At 49.3% G+C, this 26,627-nt stretch overlaps 1 pseudogene; it reads left to right on the forward strand.

Annotated features, from left to right (window-relative positions):
• Positions 1 to 246: 246 nt before the first annotated feature.
• On the forward strand, positions 247 to 23,909 carry LOC123745003 (protein Asterix-like; annotated as a pseudogene).
• The last annotated feature ends 2,718 nt before the right edge of the window (positions 23,910 to 26,627 follow it).

Here is a 26,627-nt window from a genome sequence, read left to right on the forward strand (position 1 = left end):
TTATCTTATCTTTGCATTCAATTTTGTACGGTAATTTTTCAAACTTAAAATGTAAATAGCTATATATATATACCCCCTCTAAATGAAAAATGGCCTAATTTAACATATGTGCTAAAAATATTAACATAAATAATTCGTTTGTTAGATAACAAGATATTCATAGCAATAAGGTTTCTTGGAATGGCCTATAATGCACGCAAATACTAGTTTACGCACTTTTCGGGTAGTACGCCTGGAATTTCAAAATGGCGTTCAAACGGCGGTTGGTTGTTGAAGGGTCAGCCGGTCAGTACCGTCGGTGCCGCCAGCGCGACAACATGTACTGCTGATTTCCGACATCAGCAACATTGCTCCAGGTAAGAGTGATAATTCTTTTTGACATATTTATATCTTATATATACACAGTATATATAATTATTTAATATAATGGGGTTTTGCGTATGGAGTTTGATCGAACAATGCCTATCAATGTTAGTTTAGTTCGTTTATTATGCACCCCATACCCATCTTTGGGCTACCTTGAGGTGCTTCCGGGGCTTAGTGTCCCCGCGGCCCGGTCGTCGACCAGGCCTCCTGGTTGCTGGACTGATCAACCAGGCTGTTGGACGCGGCTGCTCGCAGCCTGACGTATGCGTCACAGCCTGGTTGATCAGGTATCCTTTGGAGGTGCTTATCCAGTTCTCTCTTGAACACTGTGAGGGGTCGGCCAGTTATATGCCCCTTATGTGTAGTGGAAGCGTGTTGAACAGTCTCGGGCCTCTGATGTTGATAGTTCTCTCTGAGTACCTGTTGTACCTCAAGTGTCACAATTTATGTTTGTCCTGCACACCGCCCCCATCCAGTGGGCAGCGGTGGATAGGTTACAATCACTCGGTTACTACCTACAGTTAGCAGACTGGGGATATTTGGCTAAAATTTCTGGTAGCAGATCAGGTCCCCCATTTGTTCCGATTTTTTTTCAAATTGGATTTTACAATTCAAGTGTTATGTTATTTACTGCTTTAGCAGATAGGCGGTTCCATGGGTTTATAACCCTGTGGGTGAAAATATAGCTTATGTTTTCAGTCCTACACTGCGGCTCGTTGGACTTGAAACCGTTGTTCCTTGTTTGTGTTCCATCTGACCTTTTGAAGTTGTTCTCTGGATCCATATCTTCGAAACTGTTCAATATTTTAATAGGCAGGCGATGAGTCACAATAACGTGGCTGAAGTATGTTGACCAGACCACACACTAGAAGTTGAAGGGACGACGAGTTTCGGTCTGTCCTGGACCATTCTCAAGTCGATTCAAGTCGATATTTTAATAGTTTCGGTGAGATCCATCCTGGCATGCCTAGTTTGCAGTGTTGTTAGCCCTGTGACCCTCAACCGTTCATGGTATGAAACTAGACCTCATTCTGCAATTATTTTTGTCGCCTGGTGTTCAATTTTCTCCATGAAAGGTTGGGCGCGGGGTGGGTTCTCTGTCGGGCTCCAAGTGGGTTCTCTGTCGGGCTCCAAGTGGGTTCTCTGTCGGGCTCCAAGTGGGTTCTCTGTCGGGCTCCAAGTGGGTTCTCTGTCGGGCTCCAAGTGGGTTCTCTGTCGGGCTCCAAGTGGGTTCTCTGTCGGGCCCCAAGTGGGTTCTCTGTCGGGCCCCAAGTGGGTTCTCTGTCGGGCCCCAAGTGGGTTCTCTGTCGGGCCCCAAGTGGGTTCTCTGTCGGGCCCCAAGTGGGTTCTCTGTCGGGCCCCAAGTGGGTTCTCTGTCGGGCCCCAAGTGGGTTCTCTGTCGGGGCTCCGGGGTGGGTTCTCTGTCGGGGCTCCGGGGTGGGTTCTCTGTCGGGGCTCCGGGGTGGGTTCTCTGTCGGGGCTCCGGGGTGGGTTCTCTGTCGGGGCTCCGGGGTGGGTTGTCGGTCGGGGCTCCGGGGTGGGTTGTCGGTCGGGGCTCCGGGGTGGGTTGTCGGTCGGGGCTCCGGGGTGGGTTGTCGGTCGGGGCTCCGGGGTGGGTTGTCGGTCGGGGCTCCGGGGTGGGTTGTCGGTCGGGGCTCCGGGGTGGGTTGTCGGTCGGGGCTCCGGGGTGGGTTGTCGGTCGGGGCTCCGGGGTGGGTTGTCGGTCGGGGCTCCGGGGTGGGATGTCGGTCGGGGCTCCGGGGTGGGTTGTCGGTCGGGGCTCCGGGGTGGGTTGTCGGTCGGGGCTCCGGGGTGGGTTGTCGGTCGGGGCTCCGGGGTGGGTTGTCGGTCGGGGCTCCGGGGTGGGTTGTCGGTCGGGGCTCCGGGGTGGGTTGTCGGTCGGGGCTCCGGGCAGGCTTTAGGTACTCAACTGGCGGGCTCCAGGTGGGTGTCTGTCCGGCTTCGGGTGGGTTCTTGGTAGGGCTTGGGGGGTGTGGGTTCTTGGTAGGGCTTGGGGGGGGGTGTGGGTACTTGGTAGGGCTTGGGAGGGTGTGGGTACTTGATAGGGCTTGGGGGGGGGTGTGGGTTCTTGGTAGGGCTTGGGGGGGTGTGGGTTCTTGGTAGGACTTGGGGGGGGGGGTTCTTGGTAGGACTTGGGGGGTGTGGGTTCTTGGTAGGGCTTGGGGGGGGGGGGTGGGTTCTTGGTAGGGCTTGGGGGGGGGGGTGTGGGTTCTTGGTAGGGCTTGGGGGGGTGTGGGTATTTGGTAGGGCTTGGGGGGGTGTGGGTACTTGGTAGGGCTTGGGGGGTGTGGGTTCTTGGTAGGGCTTGGGGGGGTGTGGGTTCTTGGTAGGGCTTGGGGGGGTGTGGGTTCTTGGTAGGGCTCGGGGGGGTGTGGGTTCTTGGTAGGGCTCGGGGGGGTGTGGGTTCTTGGTAGGGCTCGGGGGGGTGTGGGTTCTTGGTAGGGCTCGGGGGGGTGTGGGTTCTTGGTAGGGCTCGGGGGGGTGTGGGTTCTTGGTAGGGCTCGGGGGGTGTGGGTTCTTGGTAGGGCTCGGGGGTGTGTGGGTTCTTGGTAGGGCTCGGGGGGGTGTGGGTTCTTGGTAGGGCTCGGGGGGGTGTGGGTTCTTGGTAGGGCTCGGGGGGGTGTGGGTTCTCTGTAGGGCTCGGGGTGGGTTCTTGGTAGGGCTCGGGGTGGGTTCTCGGTAGGGCTCGGGGCGGGCTCCAGGTACTCAACTGACGGGTTCCAGTTCACTCAACTGGCGGGCTCCGGTTCACTCAACTGGCGGGCTCCGGTTTATTAAACTGGCGGGCTCCGGGTGTTTGACTGGTCGGGCTCCGGGTGGGTGACTGTTCGGGCTCCAGGTGGGTGTCTGTCCGGCTTCGGGTATGTTCTTGGTAGGGCTTCGGGGTGGGTTCTTGGTAGGACTTAGGGTTGGCTCCCGGTCAGGCTCAGGGTGGGCTCTTTCGGGTTCGGGATGGGCTCTCGGGCTTGGGGTACCTCTGTAGGGCTCGGGGTAGGTTCTTGGTCAGGCCCAGGGTGGGTTCTCTGTAGGGCTCAGGGTGTTTTCATGGTAGGACTAGGGGTGGGTTCTCTGTAGGGATCAGGGTGGGTTCTCGGTAGGGCTCTGGGTGGGTTCTCGGTCGGGCTCGGGGCAGGCTCCAGGTACTCAACTGACGGGTTCCAGTTCACACAACTGGCGGGCTCCGGTTCACTCAACTGGCGGGCTCCGGTTTACTAAACTGGCGGGCTCCGGGTGTTTGACTGGTCGGGCTCCGGGTGGGTGACTGTTCGGGCTCCAGGTGGGTGTCTGTCCGGCTTCGGGTGGGTTCTCGGTAGGGCTTGGGGGTGGGTTCTCGGTAGGGCTTGGGGTGGGTTCTCGGTAGGGCTTGGGGGTGGGTTCTCGGTAGGGTTTGGGGGGTGGGTTCTTGGTAGGGCTTGGGGGGTGGGTTCTCGGTAGGGCTCGGGGTGGGCTCTTTCGGGATCGGGATAGGCTCTCGGGCTAGGGGAACCTCTGTAGGGCTCGGGGTAGGTTCTTGGTCGGGCTCAGGGTGGGTTCTCGGTAGGGCTCGGGGCGGGCTCCAGGTACTCAACTGACGGGTTCCAGTTCACTCAACTGGCGGGCTCTGGTTCACTCAACTGGCGGGCTCCGGTTTACTAAACTGGCGGGCTCCGGGTGTTTGACTGGTCGGGCTCCGGGTGGGTGACTGTTCGGGCTCCAGGTGGGTGTCTGTCCAGCTTCGGGTGGGTTCTTGGTAGGGCTTGGGGTGGGTTCTTGGTAGGTATTAGGGCAGGGTTCTTGGTAGGGCTTGGGGGTGGGATCTTGGTAGGGCTTGGGGGTGGGTTCTTGGTAGGGCTTGGGGGTGGGTTCTTGGTAGGGCTTGGGGGTGGGTTCTTGGTAGGGTTTGGGGTTGGCTCCCGGTCAGGCTCGGGGTGGGCTCTTTCGGGATCGGGATAGGCTCTCGGGCTTGGGGAACCTCTGTAGGGCTCGGGGTAGGTTCTTGGTCGGGCTCAGGGTGGGTTCTCGGTAGGGCTCGGGGCAGGCTCCAGGTACTCAACTGACGGGTTCCAGTTCACTCAACTGGCGGGCTCCGGTTCACTCAACTGGCGGGCTCCGGTTTACTAAACTGGCGGGCTCCGGGTGTTTGACTGGTCGGGCTCCGGGTGGGTGACTGTTCGGGCTCCAGGTGGGTGTCTGTCCGGCTTCGGGTGGGTCCTTGGTAGGGCTTGGGGTGGGTTCTTGGTAGGTATTGGGGCTGGGTTCTCGGTAGGGCTTTGGGCTGGGTTCTCGGTAGGGCTTTGGGCTGGGTTCTCGGTAGGGCTTGGGGGTGGGTTCTCGGTAGGGTTTGGGGGGGGTGGGTTCTCGGTAGGGCTTGGGGGGGTGGGTTCTCGGTAGGGCTTGGGGGAGTGGGTTCTCGGTAGGGCTTGGGTCGGTGGATTCTCGGTAGGGCTTGGGGGGGGGGGGTTCTCGGTAGGGCTTAGGGGGGGGGGGGTTTCTCGGTAGGGCTTGGGGGGGGGGGTTCTCGGTAGGGCATGGGGGGGGGGTTCTCGGTAGGGCTTGGGGGGGTGGGTTCTCGGCAGGGCTTGGGGGGGTGGGTTCTCGGTAGGGCTTGGGGGGTGGGTTCTCGGTAGGGGTCGGGGTGGGCTCTTTCGGGATCGGGATAGGCTCTCGGGCTTGGGGAACCTCTGTAGGGCTCGGGGTAGGTTCTTGGTCGGGCTCAGGGTGGGTTCTCGGTAGGGCTCGGGGCGGGCTCCAGGTACTCAACTGACGGGTTCCAGTTCACTCAACTGGCGGGCTCCGGTTCACTCAACTGGCGGGCTCCGGTTTACTAAACTGGCGGGCTCCGGGTGTTTGACTGGTCGGGCTCCGGGTGGGTGACTGTTCAGGCTCCAGGTGGGTGTCTGTCCAGCTTCGGGTGGGTTCTTGGTAGGGCTTGGGGTGGGTTCTTGGTAGGTATTAGGGCTGGGTTCTTGGTAGGGCTTGGGGGTGGGTTTTGGTAGGGCTTGGGGGGTGGGTTCTCGGTAGGGCTTGGGGGGTGGGTTCTCGGTAGGGCTTGGGGTGAGCTCTTTCGGGATCGGGATAGGCTCTCGGGCTTGGGGAACCTCTGTAGGGCTCGGGGTAGGTTCTTGGTCGAGCTCAGGGTGGGTTCTCGGTAGGGCTCGGGGCGGGCTCCAGGTACTCAACTGACGGGTTCCAGTTCACTCAACTGGCGGGCTCCGGTTCACTCAACTGGCGGGCTCCGGTTTACTAAACTGGCGGGCTCCGGGTGTTTGACTGGTCGGGCTCCGGGTGGGTGACTGTTCGGGCTCCAGGTGGGTGTCTGTCCAGCTTCGGGTGGGTTCTTGGTAGGGCTTGGGGTGGGTTCTTGGTAGGTATTAGGGCTGGGTTCTTGGTAGGGCTTGGGGGTGGGTTCTTGGTCAGGCTCAGGGTGGGTTCTCGGTAGGGCTCGGGGCAGGCTCCAGGTACTCAACTGACGGGTTCCAGTTCACTCAACTGGCGGGCTCCGGTTCACTCAACTGGCGGGCTCCGGTTTACTAAACTGGCGGGCTCCGGGTGTTTGACTGGTCGGGCTCCGGGTGGGTGACTGTTCGGGCTCCAGGTGGGTGTCTGTCCGGCTTCGGGTGGGTCCTTGGTAGGGCTTGGGGTGGGTTCTTGGTAGGTATTGGGGCTGGGTTCTCGGTAGGGCTTTGGGCTGGGTTCTTGGTAGGGCTTTGGGCTGGGTTCTCGGTAGGGCTTGGGGGTGGGTTCTCGGTAGGGCTTGGGGGGTGGGTTCTCGGTAGGGCTCGGGGTGGGCTCTTTCGGGATCGGGATAGGCTCTCGGGCTTGGGGAACCTCTGTAGGGCTCGGGGTGGGTTCTCGGTAGGGCTCGGGGCGGGCTCCAGGTACTCAACTGACGGGTTCCAGTTCACTCAACTGGCGGGCTCCGGTTCACTCAACTGGCGGGCTCCGGTTTACTAAACTGGCGGGCTCCGGGTGTTTGACTGGTCAGGCTCCGGGTGGGTGACTGTTCGGGCTCCAGGTGGGTGTCTGTCCAGCTTCGGGTGGGTTCTTGGTAGGGCTTGGGGTGGGTTCTTGGTAGGTATTAGGGCTGGGTTCTTGGTAGGGCTTGGGGGTGGGTTCTTGGTAGGGCTTGGGGGTGGGTTCTTGGTAGGGCTTGGGGGTGGGTTCTTGGTAGGGTTTGGGGTTGGCTCCCGGTCAGGCTCGGGGTGGGCTCTTTCGGGATCGGGATAGGCTCTCCGGCTTGGGGAACCTCTGTAGGGCTCGGGGTAGGTTCTTGGTCGGGCTCAGGGTGGGTTCTCGGTAGGGCTCGGGGCGGGCTCCAGGTACTCAACTGACGGGTTCCAGTTCACTCAACTGGCGGGCTCCGGTTCACTCAACTGGCGGGCTCCGGTTTACTAAACTGGCGGGCTCCGGGTGTTTGACTGGTCAGGCTCCGGGTGGGTGACTGTTCGGGCTCCAGGTGGGTGTCTGTCCGGCTTCGGGTGGGTTCTTGGTAGGGCTTGGGGTGGATTCTTGGTAGGTATTGGGGCTGGGTTCTCGGTAGGGCTTTGGGCTGGGTTCTCGGTAGGGCTTGGGGCTGGGTTCTCGGTAAGGGCTTGGGGCTGGGTTCTCGGTAGGGCTTGGGGGGTGGGTTCTCGGTAGGGCTTGGGGGGTGGGTTCTCGGTAGGGCTTGGGGGGGGTGGGTTCTCGGTAGGGCTTGGGGGGGTTGGTTCTCGGTAGGGCTTGGGGGGGTGGGTTCTCGGTAGGGCTTGGGGGGGTTGGTTCTCGGTAGGGCTTGGGGGGGGTGGGTTCTCGGTAGGGCTTGGGGGGGTGGGTTCTCGTTAGGGCTTGGGGGGGTGGGTTCTCGTTAGGGCTTGGGGGGTGGGTTCTCGGTAGGGCTTGGGGGGGTGGGTTCTCGGTAGGGCTTGGGGGGTGGGTTCTCGGTTGGGCTTGGGGGGTGGGTTCTCGGTAGGGCTTGGGGGGTGGGTTCTCGGTAGGGCTCGGGGTGGGCTCTTTCGGGATCGGGATAGGCTCTCGGGCTTGGGGAACCTCTGTAGGGCTCGGGGTAGGTTCTTGGTCGGGCTCAGGGTGGGTTCTCGGTAGGGCTTGGGGCGGGCTCCAGGTACTCAACTGACGGGTTCCAGTTCACTCAACTGGCGGGCTCCGGTTCACTCAACTGGCGGGCTCCGGTTTACTAAACTGGCGGGCTCCGGGTGTTTGACTGGTCGGGCTCCGGGTGGGTGACTGTTCGGGCTCCAGGTGGGTGTCTGTCCGGCTTCAGGTGGGTCCTTGGTAGGGCTTGGGATGGGTTCTTGGTAGGTATTGGGGCTGGGTTCTCGGTAGGGCTTTGGACTGGGTTCTCGGTAGGGCTTTGGGCTGGGTTCTCGGTAGGGCTTGGGGGGTGGGTTCTCGGTAGGGTTTGGGGGGGTGGGTTCTCGGTAGGGCTTGGGGGAGTGGGTTCTCGGTAGGGCTTGGGGGGGTGGGTTCTCGGTAGGGCTTGGGGGGTGGGTTCTTGGTAGGGCTTGGGGGGGGTGGGTTCTTGGTAGGGCTTGGGGGGGGTGGGTTCTCGGTAGGGCTTGGGGGGGTGGGTTCTCGGTAGGGCTTGGGGGGTGGGTTCTTGGTAGGGCTTGGGGTGGGTTCTTGGTAGGTATTAGGGCTGGGTTCTTGGTAGGGCTTGGGGGTGGGTTCTTGGTAGGGCTTGGGGGTGGGTTCTTGGTAGGGCTTGGGGGTGGGTTCTTGGTAGGGTTTGGGGTTGGCTCCCGGTCAGGCTCGGGGTGGGCTCTTTCGGGATCGGGATAGGCTCTCGGGCTTGGGGAACCTCTGTAGGGCTCGGGGTAGGTTCTTGGTCGGGCTCAGGGTGGGTTCTCGGTAGGGCTCGGGGCGGGCTCCAGGTACTCAACTGACGGGTTCCAGTTCACTCAACTGGCGGGCTCCGGTTCACTCAACTGGCGGGCTCCGGTTTACTAAACTGGCGGGCTCCGGGTGTTTGACTGGTCGGGCTCCGGGTGGGTGACTGTTCGGGCTCCAGGTGGGTGTCTGTCCGGCTTCGGGTGGGTTCTTGGTAGGGCTTGGGGTGGGTTCTTGGTAGGTATTGGGGCTGGATTCTCGGTAGGGCTTTGGGTTGGGTTCTCGGTAGGGCTTGGGGCTGGGTTCTCGGTAAGGGCTTGGGGCTGGGTTCTCGGTAGGGCTTGGGGGGTGGGTTCTCGGTAGGGCTTGGGGGGTGGGTTCTCGGTAGGGCTTGGGGGGTGGGTTCTCGGTAGGGCTTGGGGGGGTGGGTTCTCGGTAGGGCTTGGGGGGGTGGGTTCTCGGTAGGGCTTGGGGGGTGGGTTCTCGGTAGGGGTCGGAGTGGGCTCTTTCGGGATCGGGATAGGCTCTCGGGCTTGGGGAACCTCTGTAGGGCTCGGGGTAGGTTCTTGGTCGGGCTCAGGGTGGGTTCTCGGTAGGGCTCGGGGCGGGCTCCAGGTACTCAACTGACGGGTTCCAGTTCACTCAACTGGCGGGCTCCGGTTCACTCAACTGGCGGGCTCCGGTTTACTAAACTGGCGGGCTCCGGGTGTTTGACTGGTCGGGCTCCGGGTGGGTGACTGTTCGGGCTCCAGGTGGGTGTCTGTCCAGCTTCGGGTGGGTTATTGGTAGGGCTTGGGGTGGGTTCTTGTTAGGTATTAGGGCTGGGTTCTTGGTAGGGCTTGGGGGTGGGTTCTTGGTAGGGCTTGGGGTGGGTTCTTGGTAGGGCTTGGGGGTGGGTTCTTGGTAGGGTTTGGGGTTGGCTCCCGGTCAGGCTCGGGGTGGGCTCTTTCGGGATCGGGATAGGCTCTCGGGCTTGGGGAACCTCTGTAGGGCTCGGCGTAGGTTCTTGGTCGGGCTCAGGGTGGGTTCTCTATAGGGATCGGGGTGGGTTCTTGGTAGGGCTCGGGGCGGGTTCTCTGTAGGGATCGGGATGGGTTCTCGGTAGGGCTCGGGGCGGGCTCCAGGTACTCAACTGACGGGTTCCAGTTCACTCAACTGGCGGGCTCCGGTTCACTCAACTGGCGGGCTCCGGTTTACTAAACTGGCGGGCTCCGGGTGTTTGACTGGTCGGGCTCCGGGTGGGTGACTGTTCGGGCTCCAGGTGGGTGTCTGTCCGGCTTCGGGTGGGTTCTTAATTGGTAGGGCTTGGGGTGGGTTCTTGGTAGGTATTGGGGCTGGGTTCTTGGTAGGGCTTTGGGCTGGGTTCTCGGAGGGGCTTGGGGCTGGGTTCTCGGTAGGGCTTGGGGGGTGGGTTCTCGGTAGGGCTTGGGGGGTGGGTTCTCGGTAGGGCTTGGGGGGTGGGTTCTCGGTAGGGCTTGGGGGGTGGGTTCTCGGTAGGGCTTGGGGGGTGGGTTCTCGGTAGGGCTTGGGGGGTGGGTTCTCGGTAGGGCTTGGGGGGTGGGTTCTCGGTAGGGCTTGGGGGGTGGGTTCTGGGTAGGGCTTGGGGGGTGGGTTCTCGGTAGGGCTTGGGGGGGTGGGTTCTCGGTAGGGCTTGGGGGGGTGGGTTCTCGGTAGGGCTTGGGGGGTGGGTTCTCGGTAGGGCTTGGGGGGGTGGGTTCTCGGTAGGGCTTGGGGGGTGGGTTCTCTGTACGGCTCGGGGTGGGTTCTTGGTAGGGCTCAGGGCAGGTTCTCTGTAGGGATCGGGATGGGTTCTCGGTAGGGCTCGGGGCGGGCTCCAGGTACTCAACTGACGGGTTCCAGTTCACTCAACTGGCGGGCTCCGGTTCACTCAACTGGCGGGCTCCGGTTTACTAAACTGGCGGGCTCCGGGTGTTTGACTGGTCGGGCTCCGGGTGGGTGACTGTTCGGGCTCCAGGTGGGTGTCTGTCCGGCTTCGGGAGGGTTCTTGGTAGGGCTTGGGGGTGGGTTCTTGGTAGGGCTTGGGGGTGGGTTCTTGGTAGGGCTTAGGGTTGGCTCTCGGTCAGGCTCGGGGTGGGCTCTTTCGGGTTCGGGATGGACTCTCGGGCTTGGGTTACCTCTGTAGGGTTCAGGGTAGGTTCTTGGTCAGGCTCAGGGTGGGCTCTCTGTAGGGCTCAGAGTGGGTTCTTGATAGGACTCGGGGTGGGTTCCCTGTAGGGATCAGGGTGGGTTCTCGGTAGGGCTCTGGGTGGGTTCTTGGTCGGGCTCGGGGCAGACTCCAGGTACTCAACTGACGGGTTCCAGTTCACACAACTGGCGGGCTCCGGTTCACTCAACTGGCGGGCTCTGGTTTACTAAACTGGCGGGCTCCGGGTGTTTGACTGGTCGGGCTCCGGGTGGGTGACTGTTCGGGCTCCAGGAGGGTGTCTGTTCGGCTTCGGGTGGGTTCTTGGTAGGGCTTGGGGGTGGGTTCTTGGTAGGGCTTGGGGGTGGGTTCTTGGTAGGGCTTGGGGGTGGGTTCTTGGTAGGGCTTGGGGGTGGGTTCTTGGTAGGGCTTGGGGGTGGGTTCTTGGTAGGGCTTGGGGGTGGGTTCTTGGTAGGGCTTGGGGGTGGGTTCTTGGTAGGGCTTGGGGGTGGGTTCTTGGTAGGGCTTGGGGGTGGGTTCTTGGTAGGGCTTGGGGGTGGGGTCTTGGTAGGGCTTGGGGGTGGGGTCTTGGTAGGGCTTGGGGGTGGGGTCTTGGTAGGGCTTGGGGGTGGGGTCTTGGTAGGGCTTGGGGGTGGGGTCTTGGTAGGGCTTGGGGGTGGGTTCTTGGTAGGGTTTGGGGGTGGGTTCTTGGTAGGGCTTGGGGGTGGGGTCTTGGTAGGGCTTGGGGGTGGGGTCTTGGTAGGGCTTGGGGGTGGGAGCTTGGGGGTGGGGTCTTGGTAGGGCTTGGGGTGGGGTCTTGGTAGGGCTTAGGGTTGACTCCCGGTCAGGCTCGGGGTGGGCTCTCGGGCTTGGGGAACCTTTGTAGGGCTCGGGGTGGGTTCTTGGTCGGGCTCGGGGTGGGTTCTCTGTAGGGATCGGGATGGGTTCTCGGTAGGGCTCGGGGCGGGCTCCAGGTACTCAACTGACGGGTTCCAGTTCACTCAACTGGCGGGCTCCGGTTCACTCAACTGGCGGGCTCCGGTTTACTAAACTGGCGGGCTCTGGGTGTTTGACTGTTCGGGCTCCAGGTGGGTGTCTGTCCGGCTTCGGGTGGGTTCTTGGTAGGGCTTGGGGTGGGTTCTTGGTAGGTCTTGGGGCTGGGTTCTTGGTAGGGCTTGGGGGTGGGTTCTTGGTAGGGCTTAGGGTTGGCTCTCGGTTGTCAAGCTCGGGGTGGGCTCTCGGGCTTGGGGTACCTCTGTAGGGCTCGGGGTAGGTTCTTGGTCGGGATCAGGGTGGGTTCTCTGTAGGGCTTGGGGTGGGTTTTCTGTAGGAATCGGGGTGGGTTCTCGGTAGGGCTCTGGGTGGGTTCTTGGTCGGGCTCGGGGCAGGCTCCAGGTACTCAACTGATGGGTTCCAGTTCATTCAACGGGCGGGCCCCGGTTCACTCAGCTGGCGGGCTCCGGGTGGGTGACTGTTCGGGCTCCAGGTGGGTGTCTGTCCGGCTTCGGGTGGGTTCTTGGTAGGGCATAGGGTTGGCTGCCCAGACAAGTACAAGGGGAATGTTGTCTACGCTTATGTCGACCGTGCTCTAAGCCACAGCTCAGGATGGAAGCAAGTCGATGAAGAACTCTGTAGGGTAAGGCAGGTCCTAGTCAACAACGGCTTCTCCAATGGTTTCGTTGAAGACATCATAAAAAGGAAGTTGAAACACCATGCAACCTCTGAAGAGTCAACTAACACAACACCTGTACCCCCTATTAGACTATTTTACAGGAACTTCTTTTCCACAGCTCATAAAACGGAGGAAAGGGTCCTGAAAGATATTGTTAATAGGAACGTTATCCCTACAGACAAAAATCAGAAGATACAATTGACAATTTACTATAAAACCAAAAAAACAGCCAACCTACTCATGAAAAACTCTCCTGACACAAAGCAGAACGCCTTAAAGGAGACTAACGTCGTCTATACCTTCGAATGCCCACTTGGGGACTGTAAGCCTCAAAGAACTCAGTATATAGGCAAGACAACAACATCTCTTTCCAGGCGATTAACAATGCATAAGCAACAGGGCTCCATTAAGAAACATATCTCTTCCCACAACCAGGCCATCACCAGAGAAGACTTAACAAACAACACAGAAATCATCGATAGATACAGCGATAGCAGGCAGCTTGACATCTGTGAGGCACTACACATCAAGAAGTCAACACCAGCAATCAACAGCCAATTGATGCACAACTATATTCTACCCACTTCAAGACTCCGTACCAATATAGAAGCATCAAGAGGAAGTATGGGTCAATAGGCCCTTTGCAGTTACTTCCATTCTTCCCTCTCATTTATCCAATTTATACCCATTGTTCCGTGTTCTGCGTTGGTCAAAAGTTTGTTCACCTCTTCCAAAACTGTTGCAACACATCACCTCACCCAAATGCGAGTATATAAGACAAGCTGTTTAATGTTAGCATAAGTAAAACTCTGTTTAGTGTTCTCAGGTTACAGTTGTGTGTGTATAAACTAAAGTCTCTGAAAATATAACAAGTTATTACGAAACGCGTTCAAGCCTCGCGTCAGACTAGAAATAAAAATGAATTTTGGAGAATTGATTTTTCAATTACCATCCACAGTAAAAAAGAAACATAAGAAATATTGAGAAAATTCGTGGTAGAATTATTAATCTTACCTTTTCGGTCATATTTAACAATATATACATTATATATATATTACTCTTATTACAAATTCGGTACTTACCACAGTTTGGATCTGCATGGCAACCGAGGTCCCCGTGGCCCGGAACCTTCGGACTCCACCAGCACTGTTGTGGACCAGCAGACGACATACAGGAGCAGCTCACCAGCAACATTCCCACTCAAAATGCAGACGTCAAACAACAGCTCTGACCACGGAGAGTGGATAAGATTGTTAGGTAAGTGAATGTGGGGGGGGGGGGATATTGTAGTGCAAGATGTTATTATTGTGTAATGATGAGGCTAGGATCTGTGTGTGTGTGGGGGAGGAAGTTAGTAGGTCATCATATGGACAATTCGTTCTTATATAGGCATGGGTTTTCTTGTCTGTACAATGCTTTGGTGTGATGTTTAAAGAATTACTTGTCTGTACACCTATATGGGTGGGATTTAGGGTATTATAGTTCGGTATTTTTGCTGTAGGGGGTATAGGTCATTACGTATACAAGATGCTTAGTTAGCAGACTTAAAACGATAATGATTAATGATAAAACAACCTAATCCATATAACATAACCAAGTCTAACGTAGTAGTACATTTTTATCAGAAAACTAGCCTTGTTGAAATGATTTTTTACTCCCATTTTGTTTGGAGTTTGAAAAGAAATGGCGAGGGTTAAACAAAGCTCATTTATTTATTTATATACAAGAAGGTATATAAGATTTTTACTTAATTTTTAGTTTTGACAGATAAGACCATATTAAATCAGATAAAAGTCATACCACATACACGATGACTCGCAAACAAATGTTAAAACCTATCTAACCTAGGGTTTCCGGGTTCGATCCCCGGTGAAGGCAGAGACAAATGGGCAAAATGTTTTTCATCCTGATGCCCCTGTTACCTAGCAGTAAATAGGTACCTGGGAGTTAGACAGTTGCTACGGGCTGCTTCCTGGTGGGGGTGTAACAAAAAAGGAGGCCTGATCGAGGACCGGGCCGCGGGGACGCTAAGCCCCGAAATCATCTGAAGATAACCTAGCTCAACCCAACCTAAACTAACCAAACCAAGAATCAATCTAACCTAAACCAATGGAGTCCAGTACAGCTTAACCTAAGCTAATACATCCTACCATAACAGTATAGTGTATACGGTTTTAACAAACGGGAAAACGAGCATCGTCGAATTATTTCATGTCCAAAAAGTACCATCCATAAAGTTTGATACGTTAGGATGTATTAGCCAAGATTAGGCTGTGTTAGGCTTGGTTGGTTTGAGTTAGCCTGGGTAAGGTTAGGTAAATTTTCCAATCCATTGGTGAACAGTCATGTGTACAGGGTGACACATTATTACAGACCGTTTTACTAGTGATAAAAAAGCAATGTAGGACTAACACAACTATTGGAAAACAACAGTTGTGTTATCAGTGTATAGTAGTAATTAATAATTTTGTACAAAGTTTGCATAAAATTGTTAGGTGTTTCAAGTAACTCACTAGGTTCTGGTAGACCTTTCATGACCCGTATAAAGGCCAGGCTGTGTGTGAAGAACTGTTAAAACCATCAACAGGTAATATACAGAAATGTTTATTGAACTAAATGCAGCTGGCCGAAGCAGCCATTGACATGAAACTGTTAGCGGCCAGTTTCAAGTTAGTTACGTATTTATGGAAACTCTCCATCAGCGACCACATAACCAGATTTTAAAATGCACTATAATCTTAATTTAAATATATTTTGTTATTACAGTACTGTATCTGGTTTTCTTTACAAAGTACAGTATTTATATCATCCTACCCACAACAGTTGTTTAATTTCCGAGTACCTGTTTACTGCTAGGTGAACAGAAGAATTAGGTGAAAGGAAATGTGCCCAGCCATATCTGTTCTGACTGGGAATTGAACCCAGGATCCCCAATTGGGAGTCAAGGGGGAAGGCAACCGATTTTTACCTGACTTTACCCGAGGGCCACTAACGTATTAGTGGCCTCGACGAGAACAGAAAAGCTTGTCCAAAGTCCCCTCATTTGCCTTGATTATTTTTTTCCAGTTGGATTTTAAAATGTAAGAGTTTGGGCAATTATGTTTGGCAGGTAGGCAGTTCCATAGGTTTATAACCGTATGGGGGTAAAAGGCATCTCTTGTTTTCAGTCCTATGTTGTGGTTTGTTGAGCTTTTATAAGACATTATCTGGATCAACATCCTCCAAATTGTTCAGTATTTTAAAATTTCAATGAGGTCTGCTAAGTCATGTCTGGTTTGAAGTGTTGTTAGTGCTGTGGCCCTCAACTGTTCCTGGTATGAGAGTTGATTACACTGTGATACCCTCAACTATAATAAATTCTGTTTTCAGACAACATACAGCCTCTTTGCTCAAACCCCTGGACATACTAAACATTTAATCCGTACTCTTCATTCTCTTCACATTATAAACACTTGCAAAGCTCTCTTTCTTAATACTAACTCAGATTTTAAACTTCCGAATTGTATGAAATAAGAATGTTTGTGATGTTCTGCATGAACATCACTGCTGAAATATCTCTAAGATTCTCTATGCAGGTCTCTATATAGAGAGACCAAATGTGTGGAATTTCCTAACCCAATGTCTTCACTTTAGTATCCCACATTGTGCTAATTACTCATCTAGTGCTGTACTATCTACAAATGCACTCCATCAACATAATTTCTCATCACCCTTATTACTACCTTACCTCTCGCTTAACAATTAGCTTAGCTTAGATGTCACGCTATTGTGATTTCTGTGTATAATGAAGTAAGGGCGAAGAGGTAGAACGGCCTATTGACATAGCTCGAGTGCATGGGGGGAGTTGTGTAAAATCCTGGTTCGTCTCTCGGAGAGGCTGCAGGATCCAAGTGAATTCAGAAGAATTTCTGGTTGCAATTCTTATACCATGTCGTAGCTCAGTCGATTAAGGCAGCGTCTGGGATGCTCTTGGACGCAAGTTCGAATCCTCGTCACGGCCCCTTGTAGATTTGTTCTCTTAAGATTAACTGTTTCCCTTGTACAATAATTTAAAATTCACTGCAAATTTTGCGTTAGCTTTAAGATTTGCCTAAAATGCTATGCATGTTAGTGGCTTTACAAGAATGTACAGATAATGGCGATTCATTTGTACAAATAACCCATTGTAGTGAATAATATTGTAGTGTCAGGGGGGGCCTAACGGCTGAGTGGACAGCGCTCCGGATTTGTATTCCTAAGGTTCCGGGTTTGATCCCCAGTGGAGGTGGAAACAAATGGGCAGAGTTTCTTTCACCCTGATGCCCCTGTTACCTAGCAGTAAATAAGTACCTGAGAGTTAGACAGCTGCTACTGGCTGCTTCCTGGGGGGGTGTAACAAAAAGGAGGCCTGGTCGAGGATTGGGCCACGGGGACGCTAAGCCCCGAAATCGTCTCAAGATAACCTCAAAATACTGTAGTGTAGTGGTCAACACAGTCAGCTCGCAATTGAAACGTTCGGGATTGATTTCTGCCGCAGGACAGGGACGTTTGGCACGTTTGCTTTTGCCCGATGCCTGTGTTCACCTAGCGGTAAATAAGTACCTAGGAGTTGGGCAACTATTGTTGGTTGCATCTTGGGAAAGACTAGTAGTTGGCCTAGAGGGGACCTTGATAAACCTAACTGGCTTTGTCTCAATGGGAAATCATACTTAAGTACGATATAAGTAAAAAACTTCAAAATCTTTTCTGTGGAGAGCCTTGTAGGCTCCAGGGAGCCTCTGGGCTCACCCAGAAAATGGTGTTTCATTACATTCAGTGCTGTATTTTTTTTTCAAATAATGTTACTTTTGTGAGGGTTTGTGTACAGTAATTATTGAACTTCATTGTTGTTTGTATTTGTAATATGTTCTCTCATCTTCCCTCCTGATTTTCCATAACTAATCACTTCTTGCAAAGAGAATTATAAAACCTGTGTTTATTGAATTCATTTTATTTGCCTTCTCACTCATGCTTTAATGTTACTTATTTGATCAATAACACCTTACTGATACAGTAATAATAATAATACATTAATATTACATTTTTATACATACCAACTGCAATATAATGTAATTTGACCATTGACAGGTACAAACCATCAGCACAAGGGACTCCAGGGGCCCCTGGTGAAGATCCAACTACTGACTACATGAATGTACTAGGCATGATCTTCAGCATGTGTGGTCTAATGATGAGAGTAAGTTTTGGGTTTCTGGCATTATAGGGTCTGTTCTGAAGCCCACGGTATCATCCCTATTGTCTACCACTATCATCCCTATTCATCCTGGCACTAGCTTGCTCATTTTTTTTTGTTTTCAACTCATATTTTATGAACTACTGTATATTGTATGTAAGTGATGTTGGCATTCATGGGAACATTTTCTGTGGGAGCCATGCTTTTTGTATTGTTTATATTCATGCTTCACTTGTTAGTTTAAGGCACCCATCTTGTGTGCCCTTAGCTGTTCATTCATTCTGATTTAGTTTCTTAACTCTCTGCCTTGTAGCTAGTTTGTATTACCCATTCCCACCAGTAATATTTTTCAAGATTCTGGGTGTTGTCCTAGTCAGGGCTTCTCCTTTTGAGTTGCCATTACATCAGTACTGCTTGGGACTCGGTCCACGTGGCCAGGCCTGTTGCTGGGTATTTTAGTGTGTGTTATGTCTGATTCTGACTCGTGTGCCATGTTGGTGTCTTGCATCATCTTCTGTGTGTACAGTTGGAGTCACACTAATAATACTTCAATACCTGTCACATAGGTCTGATCTTTCTAGTTTTTTAATTGATAGGAGGTTGGAGAACCGTCAACTCAACCCTTGTGACTAACATGGATGTCCATTATTCGGTATTTATTGTGCCGAAGATTGTAATTAAGTCAAAATACATTTTCACTTTACTGAAAAATTTATGGCATGAGCGTGAAGTGAGCCAAAAGTGTGACAAAGCAACAGCAGTCGGCTGAATGCTGGGCATGGGGGAAGAGGGAGGGAGGGTGTGAGACTATCCCTTCCTCATTTCCTCTCTCAAGCTTGGTGAAAAAGTTCTCTCCTTTTGAATGTTTGGTTTCAATAAAGTTGTGTGTGTGTACATCTATAATTTTAATACCAAATTATCCGTGATCAGTATCATATGCCATAATCAAGACGCATCATAAAAGAATTTTTTGCGAATAATTTATTAATAATAATAATTCATTGTGTTGGAGGACTGGCAGCCAGGTTATACATACAGTACATGTTAGGTTTGTATCCAGGTTCCCCCCCCCCCTTTCCCCCCTATCCCTAGGGTCTAATTACTGACCCTCCCCAGTATGCAACCCCACAATAAGCTGACTGACTTTTGGGTACCTATTTCCTGCTAGGTGAACAGGTACATTAGGTGATAGGATACACACCCGCCATTTCTATCTTGCCTGGGATTTGAACCCAGAATTCTAGATTGCGAGTCAAGAACGAACTCGACTATACTACCGGTACCCTCAATTTACTGGGATTTATGTCAAGAATGGTTGAGTTTGTGTAAATCCTGGTCATTATGTTATGTTGGGACCACCAATAATTGTCATATACTGTAATTATGATTTTTAAATGGAATTGTTTGCCAATGATTGCTCTATCATATGCCATTGTCAAAATGATAAGTACATACTGTAATAGATCATGTTGGACCACAAATTTTAGATCCATTTGGCATAGGGTCTCCATTTTTGTGCAACTCTGGAGCTCTTCTCAGTGTTACCTTGAGGTGCTTCCGGGGCTTAGCGTCCCCGCGGCCCGGTCGTCGACCAGGCCTCCTGGTTGCCGGACTGATCAACCAGGCTGTTGGATGCGGCTGCTCGCAGCCTGACGTATGAGTCACAGCCTAGTTGATCAGGTGTAATTATGTTTAGAGCAGGGTTCTTCCCAGCTGGTTTCACCATTTGTGTTGTCTTCAAAGATTGCCTTGATAGCATTGCTCTAGTTGTTTGAGCTGCTGCTGTGGGATGTGGTTGCATATTTACACTATATGCGGCCTGTCGTGCTTTCCAGCGTGCAGTTCTAGATCATCAGGAATCTTCTTAGTTGTATTCCTTGCGGTTTGCCTCTCTTTTTACACCCTTTCTACTTTCTGGAGGGAAAGGGAAGGGAAGGGAATTATTAGGAGAAATCACTAAATCATTATAACTATATAGCATTTGGAAGGGATCAATATAAGGATTTTTGATGGGACATGGGGACGAAATTGTGCCCAACCACTTGGACAGTCGGGGATTGAAAACCGGCTTGCAAAAAAAATGGGCCTTCACTCTACTGTCTAGCCCAAGTGGTTGGGCGGGAAGGGAAGGTAGATCAATCTTTGATAGCTGGCAGTGCAGTATTTTAGCCTCAGTCTGCTTCAGTTGAGTTCTTCGGATCCAGCTTTGGGCCATGTGTAGATCCATATCTCCTGGTTCCTGGCTGGGGTAGGGGTTCTAGTGCATCGTTCGCTCTGGACAGTGCTCCTGTTCACCCTTTGTTTTTGAAGTGTTGACCTTTTAGGCAAGTTGATTGAAACCTCAGGTAACCTCAGGGCTGTCATCTGGTGGAAGATGGGTAAATCAAGGGCCTACCAGAAAAAGATGTTTAATTATACAGTATTCAATGCTTAATTTTCACATATATAGTACAGTACATGTTTTAAGTAAATAATATCAGACTTTATCTTGGATCATTTTCTTATTTAGGGTTTTAATCTTATAATACTTATATTGAGGAATGTGATTTCTACTCACTTTATGAATTTTAATCCTCCAAATACTGTATTATTAAAACTATGATTATAGAAATTTTAGACATTGTTGTTATAAATGATACTCTATAGTGAACTCATTATTTCTTTCTTGCAGTTGAAGTGGTGTGCTTGGGTTGCGCTATACTGCTCCTGCATCAGCTTTGCCAACTCGAGAGTCAATGACGATACGAAACAAATGCTCAGCAGCTTCATGCAAGGTTTATCTTGTTTTCTTCTGAAATTTGTATATTACTAAACCCATAAAGGTACAACCTGTCCTCATAGCATGTCACATTTTAACATATACTTTACTTTACACAAGGCCAAAACCTGGTGTACTAAGGCAAATAAACATTGCGACGGGGTAAATACCCTAACTGTGCAACCTGTCCTCTTACAAATTACGTCTGAATTTGGTCGTTTGCCCATATGGCCGAAAATGGACGTAATTTAAAAATAAAAAAATTAAAATAAATTTTGGATTTTGTTTCAAAACAGTAAGTTAAGGGTCCTCTCGTAGGTTAGGAGGGCAGGAAATTGTCCTCAAGTTTCAAAAGCTATGAAAAACGTTAAATGAAAGTTTCCTCTCCTAACCTTTCCAAGTAAGCCAGAGGACTTAGAGAAAACGCGACAGTATGTCACTTTCGTGAGCCAATTTCATTTCAAATTACGTTCATTTTTGGATATAGCATGCATTCGAACGAAAAGCGACGTTATTTTCAAGAAGACAGGTTGAACCATGATGTGCCTGACCACCATCATATGGTGGGTCAGGTCACCTAAAGTCCCAGCTAGCCTTCCATCCCCGCTCGTTGAGCCAAATGGAACCCCCAAATATTCTATAAGGAAGAGAACAGGACTGGGAGGTGAGCGATTGACTACATGCCTGAAAAGGGCATTTCATTACCTGGATCTGGATTTGTACCTGGATAAGGGGGTTCTGGGATTTCTTTTCTCCAAGCCTGGCCTGGGCCAGGCATGACGTGCAAGATCTTGGTCCAGTAGACTGTTGCTTGGAGTGGCCTGCAGGGCCATATTCCCACTTACAATCTAGTTAGTCCAGCACTTCTTGCAGGAAACTCTAATTTTTTCTTGAAGAAATACTTTTGTTCCAGCCATACTTATTTTATTTGCTGTGAGGATATTAAGGAGCCGTGGTCCTTTGATATTCATACAGTGTTCTATGATTGTTCCTGTGGCACCTTTATTCTTCACTTGTGCTATTCTGCATTTCCTACCATATTGTTCACTCCACTACCTTACCTTACCTTGAGGTTACCTTGAGGTGCTTCCGGGGCTTAGCGTCCCCGCGGCCCGGTCATCGACCAGGCCTTTTGGTTGCTGAACTGATCAACCAGGCTGGTGGACGCGGCTGCTCGCAGCATGACGTATGAGTCACAGCCTGGTTGATCAGGTATCCTTTGGAGGTGCTTATCCAGTTCTCTCTTGAACACTGTGAGGGGTCGGCCAGTTATGCCCCTTATGTGTAGCGGAAGCGTGTTGAACAGTCTCGGGCCTCTGATGTTGATAGTTCTCTCTCGGAGTACTTGTTGCACCTCCGTTTTTCAACGGGGATATTCTGCACATCCTTCCATGTCTTCTGGTCTCATGTGATGTTATTTCTGTGTGCAGGTTTGGGACCAGCCCCTCTAATATTTTCCACTTGTAAATTATTATGTATCTCTCCCGCTTGCGCTCAAGGGAGTACAGATTTAGGCTCTTTAGTCGGTCCCAATAGTTTAGATGTTTTACCGAGTGGATTCTAGCAGTAAAGGATCTCTGCACACTCTCCAGGTCAGCAATTTCTCCAGCTTTGAAAGGGGCTGTCATTGTGCAGCAGTACTCCACTCTAGAGAGCACAAGCGTTTTGAAAAGTATCATCATCGGTATAGCATCTGTTATAATATTGTGCAAATTTTGAACCTGGATATTCATACAGTGTTCTATGACTGTTTCTGTGGCACATTTTTTCTTCACTTGCGCTATTCTGCATTTCCTACCATATTGTTCGCTCCACTATGTTATAATACTGTGCAAATTTTGGACCTGGAGTTCAGTCCATGTATACAGTACATGATACCTCTCTTGTCTCCCTCTGTATTCCCTGTGTTTCAACAATCTCTCTTGCTCTGATTTGTTATTTTTGGGAGAGCCCTGTCAGTAGTTTTCTGAGCTTACTTGTCAGTCACTATAGCATTGACTTCATGATTTTCCTAAGGGTGACAACACTTGCATAATTGTCTTTTGTTATTGAATGTAATTTAAATTACATTAATCCAACCCATTGTTACTGGCTAATAGTTCTGATTTTCAAAGTAAATTATCATAATTAAACAAATATACTTTTATTTGCTTGTCACAAATAATTTACTAATTATATTAACATTTCAGGTTGTCCATTTCTGCAGTTGTGATGTCCTACCTTCAAAACCCACAGCCAATGACACCTCCATGGTCCAATATATAAACAGTTCTATATTATCGATTGTTTTTGGTTGAATGGAAATGTATAATTGCCTCACCATACTTGTATTAAAATTGTACTGCTGAATGACAGTGACAATTTTAGTTTTAATAAACGAGCTAATGGTGCCAGGTTTGTATTATGATGTGCAATATGGAACAGTGCCAACATTTGATGATGTGCGTGAGTTACAAAATGGCTTGGTTTGTTAATCTTTTAATTTGTGTAGCCTGCACTATATAATTCTTGTGTTATACTTCCCATCCAAAAGTTTCTTGTAAGCAGCTTGTCTTTTTTTTTCTTTAACAAATGGGCAAATTTGTATTGTCCCATAACATTATCATGTCATTCATGCCAGTGTAAAAGGCAATAGCATGAAGGTCAAAGCTTGAAATATCCTGGAATATGAAGTACCATACGAGTTGATCCTCGAGTGACAACCACATTAGTACAGTAGATAGCCTCCATATTAGACATAAAAGGAAGACTTGATCACCACGTTAGAATTAGAAGAGTGAAAGGGAATTGGGAGTGGAATGGTAGGCAGTCAGTATGGGGGAGGGGAGACTTTTGGAGTACAGTACAGTACTGTCCATACAGTAGAGCCAGGCTGTCACCTGATCGGATGACAGGCAAAGTTATCAGTCACTAGCACTGATTTTATAGTTTTCTTCGAGGTGACATCAACTGAATATCTTTTTGATCATGAAATTACATTAACTCCAACCAGTTACTGCTGGCTAATAATTCTTAGACATAAAGGAAAGAGGACAAATCAGAAGAGCATGTTAAGATAGGGCTACCTGAATAGGTTTCAGTTGTGGTTACTCCATCAGAGGGGCGTTCATGGGGATAAAGACAGATTCTACGGTAAATTGTTAATTCCTCTTTTAGGACTGCCTCCTCTTCCATTTTGCTTAGTTATGCAAAGTTGTTGTTTTATGGTTACAAAGGAAACATATTCCTTAATTTCTTATTTTGACTGTATCAGAATTTAGAATTTCTAAAATATAGTTACAGGTTGTAAGTACAGTATGTATAACAGTTTATACAGTACTATACTTAGTGTATAAAATATATATTAATGCAGGCCATATGTATTATTGTTAAATATGTACTTTTGTATTTCATAGTAAACCTTTTACCATAATATATAATTATCTTCTCCTTTCAATAGTGCATTTGTCATGTTGAATTATATGGTATATTAGGATTTTATCGGTACTACCTTGTTGACTGCGTGTTCCTCCCGTTACTATACTGTATACAGTATCTCTCCTTCCCATTACAGTATTACGCTGAGATGTATCAGTAAGGTGGTTGGGCTCACTGGCTCAAGCAAAGAATATTCACTATACAATACTATATTGAATATAAATTCAGTGGATTTTGTACTACATGGGAACCTGGTCCAAGATAGGGATTTTAATCTAGCCAGTGACCTGTACAATGAATTTGGCATCTAGATAATGCAGAATTCCTCCAAGACTGATAATTTTAAATTAATATTACTAAAAAATTCAAACAGTGCTTTTTCCATGGGATTTCTGCATCAAATTATGCACAAATGTATGTCCTATCATGTGCACAAATAAAGGGTGAATGCTGTGGATCTTGTTGTCCATTAAAATCTGTACAATAAAGCTTTCAGTCACATGCCATCCCTAAGGTGTGGCGTTGTTTACAATTTCCCATTTAGAATCCTTTCATTAGAAAGTATTTACACCACAGTATTGTATGTCGAACATAAAAAATATTAAATGTATAAAGATATTGTACACAATGTGATAAATCAATGATATAATCTTTAGAGCAGGACAGCACGATTGAACCAATGTTGTGGATAACCACAGATGTGCACCTTAACCCATGGACTAGGATGTGCAAAAAGTTACACGACCTGGGGCCGGATTCAGGAAGGTACTTACGAAGGTTTTTCCTCTTAGCTAAGAGCGTTTTCCGTCTTAGCGCCTTCGTGGCGGCTACGTCCGTATTCAATTAACTACCCTAAGTGGAAAAACCTTCGTAAGTTCATTCCTGGATTTAAGTGTGGTTTCGACCACTCGTAGCTTTACGTAAACTGGATATAAGTAATTTTTTCTCTACTACATAACACTGGGATCGATTTATGATATTGGAACATGACCAAAATATTATAGCTGGTGAATCTAGTGAAGAGGAATCCTTCGTGTTGGTTATATATGCATTCTCTGCTTGAAACTTGAAGTAAATATGTGTTTGATGATAGTAGAATTAGTTTTATAATAGCAAGATATTATACCAGTAGTTATTAAGTAAATAAACACTGGTGAACATGAAATATGAGAGAAGGTGATGAGCCCTGCCTGATGGGATTATTTACTATCACCAAATGCGCCTGTTCACCTAGTAGTAAGGGTGTACCTTAGCTATACATACCCATTTCTAATTTATTTAGTTTGGTTTTATTTTGAAATTAAATCTGGGTGAGACATAAAATAAAAATATGCTGCACAAATGATGTTAGGTAAGGAAAAGGGTAAAAAGGTCAAAAATTTTATTCATTGAATACTTAAAGCTATAATTATGACTATATTGATTATTAAAAAAGAGAGAGGGAAGTAGGGGTCCAAGACCTCTTCCTGTTATACAATTTGGGTGTGGAACAAGTAATTATCAAAAGAAGGCACCATGCCGGGAAGGCTATGTAGCAGTAAGGCAGTGAGGTGAGGCAGCTACTTGAGAAATGCTTATTTTATTTACCTTATAAGCTGAGGCAACTTATTTTATTTGAGGAATACTCAGCTGATTCCTCTACATTTAGCATGGAACAAATTTGTGTCCAAGACCTCTTCCTGTTACTCAATTATATATATATATATACATATATATATATATATGTAATAGTGGCTTTAGGCATTGTATGTACTAGCTATACCTATAAGTTAAACAATCCTTGTAAATATTTATTGTATGTATGTACCTTACCTAAATAAAATTGTATTGTATTGTATTGCAATGTGCTGCTTCCCTATTCTGTATAAAGGACCACACAGTGTAGATCAAAAACCAGCTACAAGCTCACCCAACATCCTCACCTCACAGGATGGCCAGTCATACATGGAATTAGGAGAGAACAAAATACTTAATGCTGATCTATTAGCCTCCACTGGCAAAATCTGGGTGCAGCACAAGAATATCTTCCAATATTCCTGGGTGTATGAAGTAATTACAGAGCTCAAAATACCTCATACCATTTGGTATGAAGTCACTGATAACAGGACAATCACAGATATAGTGTTGGAGAGTATGTTCTCTCAAGTAGGACTAAAAACAGATGTTTTTTTTTCCACCAAGAGGACTATTAACCCATGGAACAGCCTACCCGCTGAAGCCGTAAATGCCAAATTCCAGCTAAAAAATATCATTAAGACAATTGGCGGGCCCTTTAACAAGCCGCCGGCTTTCTGTCCTCTTCGAGGTCACTAGATAGTTAGTGGCCCTTGGGTAAATTCAGTAAATATATACAATAATTGTCAGCGCATCTTCCGAGCAACAAGGACAGCTACACAGTATCTCTTAATTACGTAGGTAAACAACAAATGTAACATATTTGTTTACTACAATGTTGGTGCTGGCTGTAGAAGTTGAAAAAACATTGTTTTACTTCGAAATATACTAATTTTATAAGAAAATTCGACGTAAATAGGAGGCAGTAGAGCTCCGATAAGCCAGCGCTAAATCTTCAATATGAAGAATGTTGCTGCTCTCTGATTGGCCAAACGAAACACAGTAGTGACCTCTATCGGCACGCAGGTGAACCAACAATTTTCTTCCTAAGTATACCTTATTGAATCGCACCTAAGCATCTTCTTAGGGCGCGCTTAGGAACCTTCGTAGCAAACCCACTTACGAAGAAATACACAGAGCTTCCTGAATCTAGGTCCTGAGTGACAGTGAATACCAGCATTAGCCTCAATTTAATAAAGACTTAATCAAAATCCTCAGATTAGGCAAAATTGTAATTAATTTTGTCAATAAAGATGTTAATAATAATAATTGACGCTATCCCCATGGCAAGAGCAGACAACAGCAGACTGCCCGAAACGCTTTGTGTAATAGCTAGTGGCTATAGGCATTGTATGTACTAGCTCAATCTATAAATCTATCAATTTTTGTAAAACCTCTTGTATGTATGTACTTTACCTGAATAAACATTTATTTATTTATTTATTTATTTATTTATTTATTTATTTATTTATTTATAACACTTGCCGTCCGCAAGAGGCTGCCATGGCAACGTGTAGACTTGCCACCAACATGAAGTTTTCTGTAGGGTCGGATATAGGTTTAGGCTAAATAAGCTACGGCTTAGGGGGGCCTTTCAAAATAGTGTATCTTATGTTTCACC

Source organism: Procambarus clarkii, chromosome 57 (genome assembly GCF_040958095.1).
Source record: "Procambarus clarkii isolate CNS0578487 chromosome 57, FALCON_Pclarkii_2.0, whole genome shotgun sequence".
Lineage (NCBI taxonomy): Eukaryota > Metazoa > Arthropoda > Malacostraca > Decapoda > Cambaridae > Procambarus > Procambarus clarkii.